We start from the raw sequence: 8,927 nt of genomic DNA on the forward strand, positions 1-8,927 counted from the left end.
TGCACAGAGCCCTGACCTCAACCCCATCGAACACCTTTGGGATGAATTGTAACACCAATTGCGAGCCAGGCCTAATCGCCAAACATGAGTGCCCGACCTCACTAATGCTCTTGTGGCTGAATGGAATGAATGAAAATATATATTCCAGCATCCCCAATCTAGAAAACCCGTCACTATAACACAGTCCCACTCTGGCAACCCAGCCTCTGGTGGCTCATGTGGCATGTCCATTCTATTTCACAAAGCTGGAATGAGCAAGAATTCCTCCTGCACAAGGACCATGGAGTTATGAAATGAACTGTTGTGTAACCATTACACAACAATGTGGATGTAATAACAGGTTTATGCGCATACACACACACACACACAAACACTATTCACTCTGCTAGCATAATAGTTTTCCCTGTAAATTATTTATACTACATTTACATATTTCATAATTGTTCCATGAGTTGATTTGTGAATATGGAGAGCATGTCAGTGGAGTGGTCATTACCATAAGAGCGTTAAGATACTGGATGGACATAACAGCTGACCAGCAAGTCACATGGATGCCAGGAAGCATGTTCCAGGCTTTAGGCATATGCGTGTTGGCCAATGACAAGCCATTAGCGTGTGTACAGTAAGGTGCTCTGCACATCTCTGCCATCTCCGTCTTACATCTCCATTGGGTGAAATTGATTTGGAACAAGTGAGGCTTGCAACAGCAAGAAGCCATTATGGTCTGTCAGTTTCCCTTTACGAATCTGTCCCTATCTTGCTAGTGGGCCTGTTGCCAGGACAACGGCTCCAGCACCTTCCCTCCCTGGACCAGGAGGAGCCCCAGAGGACTTCCACCCCTTCCCCCGTTTTCCTTTCCTTACTTTTTCTTTGCTCTTCACTTCACCTCCACACACTCTCCTGACTGCACAATCCAAAGTGCCACAGCTCACCAGACCCACACATCTGCTATGCATGAGAGCTTGCCATAAAGACCTATATGCCATAAAGGAACAAGACATACACTCGCTAATCTATACAATATACATTCTCTGAGGACATAGATTGTGATCAAGATAAATGCAGGAAAGAGTATGATAAAATATGATTAGGACTTAACCAATGGCTTGAAGGGCCAAACCGCTGGTTATCGGGAAACCTAACTGATCAAAAGCAGATATGGTGCAATATGCTGAACTCCGGAGAAAAGATGGCATTTTGTGTGTTCTAGATTTAGAGGGCCACTAGTAGGACACAGTGACAAACTCCTCCATCTGGTCTAAGGAGACCCCACTGCCCAGGGGCACTGCAAAAGGTGCCATCCCTTAAACCAAGGAAGATATAAATGCAATCCATTATTATTTGAAGGAGATGAAGGGGTGAAAACAGGAAAATACAGTACAGTTCAAAAGTTTGGGGTCACTTAGAAATGTCCTTGCTTTTGAAAGAAAAAGCCATTTTTTTGTCTGTTAAAATAGCATCAAATTGATCAGAAATACAGTGTAGACATTGTTAATGTTGTATGGAATGGAATATCTACATAGGCCCATTATCAGCAACCATCACTCCTGTGTTCCAATGGCACATTGTGTTAGTTAATTCAAGTTTAGCATTTTAAAAGACTAATTGATCATTAGAAAACCCTAATGCGATTTAGTTAGCAAAGCTGAAAACTGTTGCTCTGATTAAAGAAGCAATAAAACTGGCCTTCTTTAGACTAGTTGGGTATCTGGAGCATCAGCATTTGTGGATTCGATTGCACGCTCAAAATGGCCAGAAACAAATAACTTTCTTCTGACACTCGTCAGTCGATTCTTGTTCTGAGAAATGAAGGTTATTCCATGCGAGAAATTGCCAAGAAACTGAAGATCTGGTACAACACTGTGTACTACTCCCTTCACAGAACAGCGCAAACTGGCTCTAACCAGAATAGAAAGAGGAGTGGGAGGCCCTGGTGCACAACTGAGCAAGAGGACAAGTACATTGGAGTGTCTAGTTTGAGAAACAGATGCCTCACAAGTCCTCAACTGGCAGCTTCATTAAATAGTACACACAAAACACCAGTCTCAACGTCAACAGTGAAGAGGCGACTCCGGCATCTGTTTCTCAAACTAGACACTGTAATGTACTATGAAATGTCTAAGTGACCCCAAACTTTTGAACGGTATTGTATATGTTTTCAATACCCCAAATGAAAGTTTTTTTTTTTGCATCTACCAGGGATACAGAGCAAACGACTTTTCTAAGACGACAGTACAGGAGGACATAGGAAACACAATGTCATAACTGCCAGTCTCACATAATGACGTGTGTCCAGGCATAGCCTCCTCCCCAGGGCCTCTCATACAGTAAAGATGGGATGGGGCTGTGACTGTGGCTGCGACTGCATGGAGCTAGGGATCCAGGGCAGAGTTAGGCCAGTCTGAAGTGACAGCTGACTCAAGGGAACACTGATGCTGCCTCTGTCCCTGCCTGCTGAAATTAGCCACCCTCCAGTGGACACGTCTCCTCATGACTCCCTCTAAACACTCCATCCCCTCAGGGAGGTGTGTGTGTGTGTGTGTGTGTGTGTGTGTGTGGTGTGTGTGTGTGTGTGTGTGTGTGTGTGTGTGTGTGTGTGTGTGTTAATGGGAGTTGATGAGAAAACACAGATACACTTCTCAGACCTGCTCACACTACACACAGCTCTGTGGAAGGAAACAGAACGAGAGATGGCTGGCCGACGAGCCGATGTGACGTCCAGGCGTCTCACAAAGCATTATGGGGGAATGATATAGGGCTGGAGGTTGGGAAGCTACCGTTTGAATTCCCTAGTGGGGTGTAGTGGTCCTGTTGAGCGCCTAAGCGAGGCACTTACCCCGCCCAGGCACTCCAATATCTAGAGATATAAAAAGCAACATATCCACCTAGACAAAAGCAACCTGTAGTGCTTTAAAATTGCTTTAAAAGGATGCCTGAACTCAATGTACTGTCTCCCTCTTCCTGTACTGTCTCCCTCTCCCTGTTCTGTCTCCCTCTCCCTCTTCATGTTCTGTCTCCCTCTCCCGCTTCCTGTTCTGTCTAGCTCCCACTCTTCTGTGATACAGCTTTCTCTCTGAAATGTTTCATTATCATAGTGTATAATGAGGAAAATGTTTCTGAATGACAAGCTTGTCAGAACATCAATTTACAGTCTCTCTAAAAGCTTTTCAGACAAAATGGCTTTGGCCCTTGAGTGACCTCTGATTGGAGGGTCTTTAAACTACACGCCACAATAACACCAAAAGCCAAGAACATAAGTGTTTGTTTTATCTATGCTATTACTATTATTTTACTCCTGAACTATGAATTTGTTTGGGGTATTAAACTGAACCTTCCAGGGGAGGATTTCCTAATCCTGACATACACACACACACCGCTGTGCAAATCACTTTCACTTACCATTGGAAGACTGTCTGTCAACCATCCAGCTGGCACACACACACAGCAGCCCCCCCGACAGACAGACCAACAGCCAGAGAATCAGCCACAAGCAGCCATGCCACCAACCAGGCAGGAAGCGAGCCAGACAAACCTGCCAGCCTGTGGATCAGTCAACCAGACAGACAGATATCCAACCAGACAACCAACCAGCTCATATAGCAGGAAAAGAGACAGATGGACAGATAGATACTGTAGGTGAGACATGTAATTCAACATTACTTCTTCGGGATCGGTGTCCCTTCCATGGGACGGTTGCGTTGTGCTAACGTAGACTAACGCGATTAGCATGAGGTTGTAAGTAACAAGAACATTTCCCAGGACATAGACATATCGGATATTTGCAGAAAGCTTAAATTCTTGTTAATCTAACTGCACTGTCCAATGTACAGTAGCTATTACAGTGCAAGAATGCCATGCTATTGATTGAGGAGAGTGCACAATTTTCAACATGAAAAGTTATTAATAAACAAATTAGGCACATTTGGGCAGTTTTGATACAACATTTTGAACAGAAATGCAACGGTTCATTGGATCAGTCTAAAACTTTACACATACACTGATCGAAATTGAAAATTGCACCTGGGCTGGAATAATACATTATGGCCTTTCCCTTGCGTTACAAAGATGATGGTACAAAAAAATCCAAAAGAACGGTTGGTTTTTTCTTTATATTATCTTTTACCAGATCTATTGTGCCATATTCTGCTACAATCCTTTCACAACTCCATAAACGTCCAAGTGTTTCCTTTCAAATGGTGCCAAGAATATGCATATCCTTGCTTCAGGGCCTGAGCTACAGGCAGTTAGGGTATGTCATTTGGGTATGTCATTTTAGGAGAAAATTGAAAAAAGGAGCGGATCCTTAAGAGGTTTAAGACCAGAGAATCAGACATCCAACCAGCCAACAAACCATCACATTTATCTACAAAAAGACAAACAGGGGGCCTCCTGAGTGGCGCAGCGGTCTAAGGCACTGCATCGCAATGCTAGAGGCGTCACAACAGACCCGGGCGCCTGCAGGCTGACCTCAGTCGTCAGTTGAATGGTGCTTCCTCCGACACATTGGTGTGGCTGGCTTCTGGGTTAAGCGGGCGGGTGTTAAGAAGCGTGGTTAGGCGGGTCATGTTTTGGAGGACGCATGACTCCACCTTCGCCTCCCGAGCCCGTTTGGGCATTGCAGCGATGAGACAAGATCGAAATTGAGGAGAAGAAGGGGGTAAAACACAAAAATGTAAAAAAATTTACAATCAGGACAACATTCTACCTAGAGGATTCAGTCCTAGAGGAATAAAACCAGCCAGCCAATTGTACACCCAATCAGAAAACCAGCCAGTCGGGCTGTAAGAAACCGGCTTCAAGAACTGTTACAGAATCCCCCTGCCGAGGGCGCTGTGGGACTAATTTCCAGCGTGTGTGCTGTTTACGTTTGGCTGGCGCAGCCTTATCTAACTCTCCCACTCATGTGACAGATATCGATCACCTCCAGCTCGTGGTTTCAGCCAATCAAACAGTCCCGATGCACTCCACACTCTGCCAATACATTGATGCATCCTGTGATAGGTCAGATGCTCCAAGCTAACCCAGCACTGGCCAGTCGGGTCCATTGCATGCTCTCTCAAGTGTAAAGTATTAGCTGGGCCTGAACTGTGTTTTCTCCAGTGTCAGAGCGTGGATGGACATACTATATGTGCATGGGATGTGAAAACAAAGTAAGTTGTTGTCGCTGTTGTTATCATTGCAGTATGTGCTAGAGTAATAGTATTCTATGTAAGTTTTCATTCCTGTTATTATTATGTTACTACTGATATTGTGTGCGATGATTAGTCACTCTTTACTACTTCCTATTTCCTAAATATTTAAATACAGTCCTTGCTGTTGTCTGTTTCTTTGCAAAAATATAATATACAGATAGTAGGCTATTGCAAAGAAACACAACAGCAATAATATACAGTCCTTGCTGTTATACTTACTGTGCTATTGACATGCTAGTCATTCATGTAGTGTTACTATGTAATATGTGGTTATTAGGTCATTATTAGATACAGTCCTTGTTGTTCTATCCCAAAAGCTTATTTCTCTCAGATTTTGTTTACGAATTTGATTACATCCCTGTTAGTGAGCATTTCTCCTTTGCCAAGATAATCCATCCACCTGACAGGTGTGGCATATCAACAAGCTGATTAAACAGCATGATCATTACGTGCAATATTGTCACACAACACAATACCACAGATGTCTCAAGTTTTGAGGGAACGTGCAATTGGCATGCTGAATGCAGGAATGTCCACCAGAGATGTTGCCAGAGAATTGAAAGTTCATTTCTATTCCATAAGCCGCCTCTAACATCGTTTTAGAGAAGTATGTCCAACAGTCATCACAACAGCAGAGCACGTGTAACCACACCAGCCCAGGACCGCCACATCCGGCTTCTTCACCTGCTGGATCATCTGTGGGAGGGGGGACACACTATTTCCTATATAGTGCACTACTTTTGACCCGAACCCAAGTAGTGCACTATATAGGTAATAGGGTGCCATTTGGGACACAGCCCGTGATGGTTGTGATAAAGTGAAACCCAGTGAAAGCCTTCCTCATTGCAGATGGACTGGAATAGAGTGAGAGTAGGAAAAAGCCTGAGGTCTGTTAGCTGCAACATCCAATGTGCCAAATGTCAACCTCAGTAACACCACCTTTACCACCCGCTGTGGCCTTGAGACACTACTATACCAACACAGCCTGTGGGGTGCTCTCTCTCTCCATTTGTTTCATCATGTCACCCTTTCTCTTTTTTTATATGTATTTTTTGCTTACGGAACCTGGTATTCTCAGGCGGTGTCCTGTCCCAGTACCAACCAGGCCCGACCCTGAACAGGTGTGTTCAGGGTGGTATGGCCACAAGCCTATTTTTTTTTACCCCGTTTTCTCCCTGAATTTGGTCCCTTGGCTCATCTCTGTAATTCCTCAATAGGCTCAGGAGAGGCGAAGGTCGAGTCATGTATTCTCTGAAACATGACCCACCTGGCCACATACTTCTTATCACACTGCTCTCTAAACTGGATGTCAGTCGCACCAACGTGTCGGAGGAAAAACCTTTCAATAGACGATCGGAGTTAGCTTACAGGTTCCTGGCCCTGTCACAAGGAGTCTCTAGAGCACGATGAGCCAAGGAAAGCCCCACCTGCCAAACCCTCCCCTACCACAGATGGCGCTGGGCCAATTGTGCACCGTCCTATGGGGCTCCTGGTCAAGGCCAGTTGTCACCCTACACGTGTCATTGTAAAAGGCAGCTTGATTTTGAATGTAATACCAGCTCATCACATAAAACCACCCACACACAGAGAATCCCTCTTAGTCATCCACTATAAGAAAATTTAGCCTGGTCCTGGTCATATCTTCTCAGGTATATTCAACCCTGCAATTACCTACCCAGCCTACCTCCCTAGTCATGAGGTAGCCTCACCCAGCCTATCCTCTCCCCTCCCTCCACAGCCGTGCCAGGCCCTGCTGGCACTAGCCAGTCGGGGCCAAGTGGTATATGGCCCTGCCAAATCGCACACAGCACTGCCTTGCCATGCCTAGCCCCATTTAGCCCTATACAGAAGCACAAAAGCCTGCATGGTGTCGTATAGACTGTAGACCCATGTAGCCAAGCTCTCCACAGGCCTTCCCAGCTCCATCTAGCCATGGTCCTGCCTAATGTAGCTACTCAGTCTGGCCCAGCCTAACCCAGAGTGTTTCAGAGCTGCAGTCACAGCCATAGCAGTCTCTCTCAAAGCAGCAGAGCAGAGTAGAGCTGAGGAGGAGCACACAGCAGACAGACACTTCTCTCTCTCTGCAACACAGCAGCATCGCCCACGCAACCAAGTCCATGGGCACAAATCACAAACATGCATGTAAGTGTGCAAGCAAACACACACACACACACACACACACACACACACACACACACACACACACACACACACACACACACACACACACACACACACACACACACACACACACACACACACACACACACACACACACACACACACACACCTGGTTAGTCATGATATATTCCTCTTCAGTGGATTGAAGAGGAGTGTCATGGCTAACATCTACTGTAGTTTCTGAGTGTGTGTGTGTTTAGTGTAAACCGAGCCAATACCATACAAGTTTATTTACTGAGATGTTCTTTTCACCATTATTCCAATACTGATCTATCCGAGTCTGTGGTGAGAGCGTTACACATGCATGTATGTGCACATGCTTTTGCAGAAATGTGTATGCTATATTTTACAGAAGGTTATGGCAGTAACAATTCCCACTGAGACAGTGGCACAACACTAGTGGTGCATAGGGTAAAAAAGCTCCCTACCTCAAAGGCAGTTCCCCCTTTGTCTCAAAACGACTGAATCCTCCCTCTCATCACCGGCCGGCAGGGGTGACGCGGCAGTGGCGTGTGCCTACGTGTATGTGCGCCGTGAGCGTTCCAAAGGCTTAATGGTTGGTCCAGTCTACAGCTCCGAGAGTCAGACGCACTAAGGCTCTCTTTCACACACACACACCATCTCTCAGTTACTCGCTTGTGTTCCCGCTCTCTCTCGCGCTCTCTCCTCCTTAGTAGTGCTCGCAGGTTCTCTATCACGACAAACTCCCTCCCTCCCCTACCTCTCAGCCTTTCTCTCTATCTCCCTTCCCTGTCTCTCACAGATGCACGCGCATGCTCTGTGCAGTCCGCATCCCTCCTCTTCATCCCACTCATAAAAATTCACACACAAACCCACTGAAGGTTGTCAGCATTCATATCATTGGCCTGTGTAAATCTCAGCTCATTGATATGTAAATGATTGCATCATGGATGAACGTTTCCTCTTCACGCATCTCCTCCCTGCAGTCGTCCCTGAGCAGCCCTCACACCCATGTCTCGCTGTCTCCATCTCTCTCGCTCTCCTCTCTCTTTTTAGAATAGAGAAAGGCATGATCTGAGTATACTGGGTCGATGTATTCCTGCCCTGGATCACTTAACTCTGCTCCTTTTTCCATCCTCTTAGCCATGATTCATCATTCCTTTCTTCCCCCATTCAAACACTGACATACGTCCCTCTCTCTTTTCTTTCTATTCCTTCATGCATTTATTTTTTAACTGCTATGTCACCTGTCCTCATCCTAGGTTTGGTATAGTGAGATGTGTGCTTCCTGGCTCTACTTGGACTCCTAAAAGACCCTTACCTTAAAGTACTGGAGGACATGGGCCAATGGAAAAACCAAAAATAACCAGGACAGACCAATCAAAACTCACCTTCACCTTGAGTCACCAATAAGCAACAGTGCCATCTCAGCCCTCCCCAATCCCAGATCATACCTCTAAAAGCAGAGTGGTGTTTTTAGGGAAATTACAATATCACAGCAGCAGGTATTGGTTAGTCATAAGCAGCTCTCTATTTTACAGGGCTGGAGAGAGGGAGAGAAAAAACCTCTCCCCTCCACTCTGTTGCCTAGCA

At 45.6% G+C, this 8,927-nt stretch overlaps 1 protein-coding gene across 1 annotated transcript in view; it reads right to left on the reverse strand.

Annotated features, from left to right (window-relative positions):
- Positions 1 to 8,224, reverse strand: part of LOC106566370 (RIMS-binding protein 2) — a 69,420-nt gene extending 61,196 nt beyond the window's left edge. Inside the window, exon 1 of the mRNA XM_045725007.1 lies at positions 7,802 to 8,224. The gene's annotated coding sequence lies outside the window, so the exon portion shown is untranslated. The remainder of the gene's footprint in view (positions 1 to 7,801) is intronic.
- Between the last annotated feature and the right edge of the window lie 703 nt (positions 8,225 to 8,927).

This window comes from Salmo salar, chromosome ssa09, assembly GCF_905237065.1.
Source record: "Salmo salar chromosome ssa09, Ssal_v3.1, whole genome shotgun sequence".
Taxonomy (NCBI): Eukaryota; Metazoa; Chordata; class Actinopteri; order Salmoniformes; family Salmonidae; genus Salmo; species Salmo salar.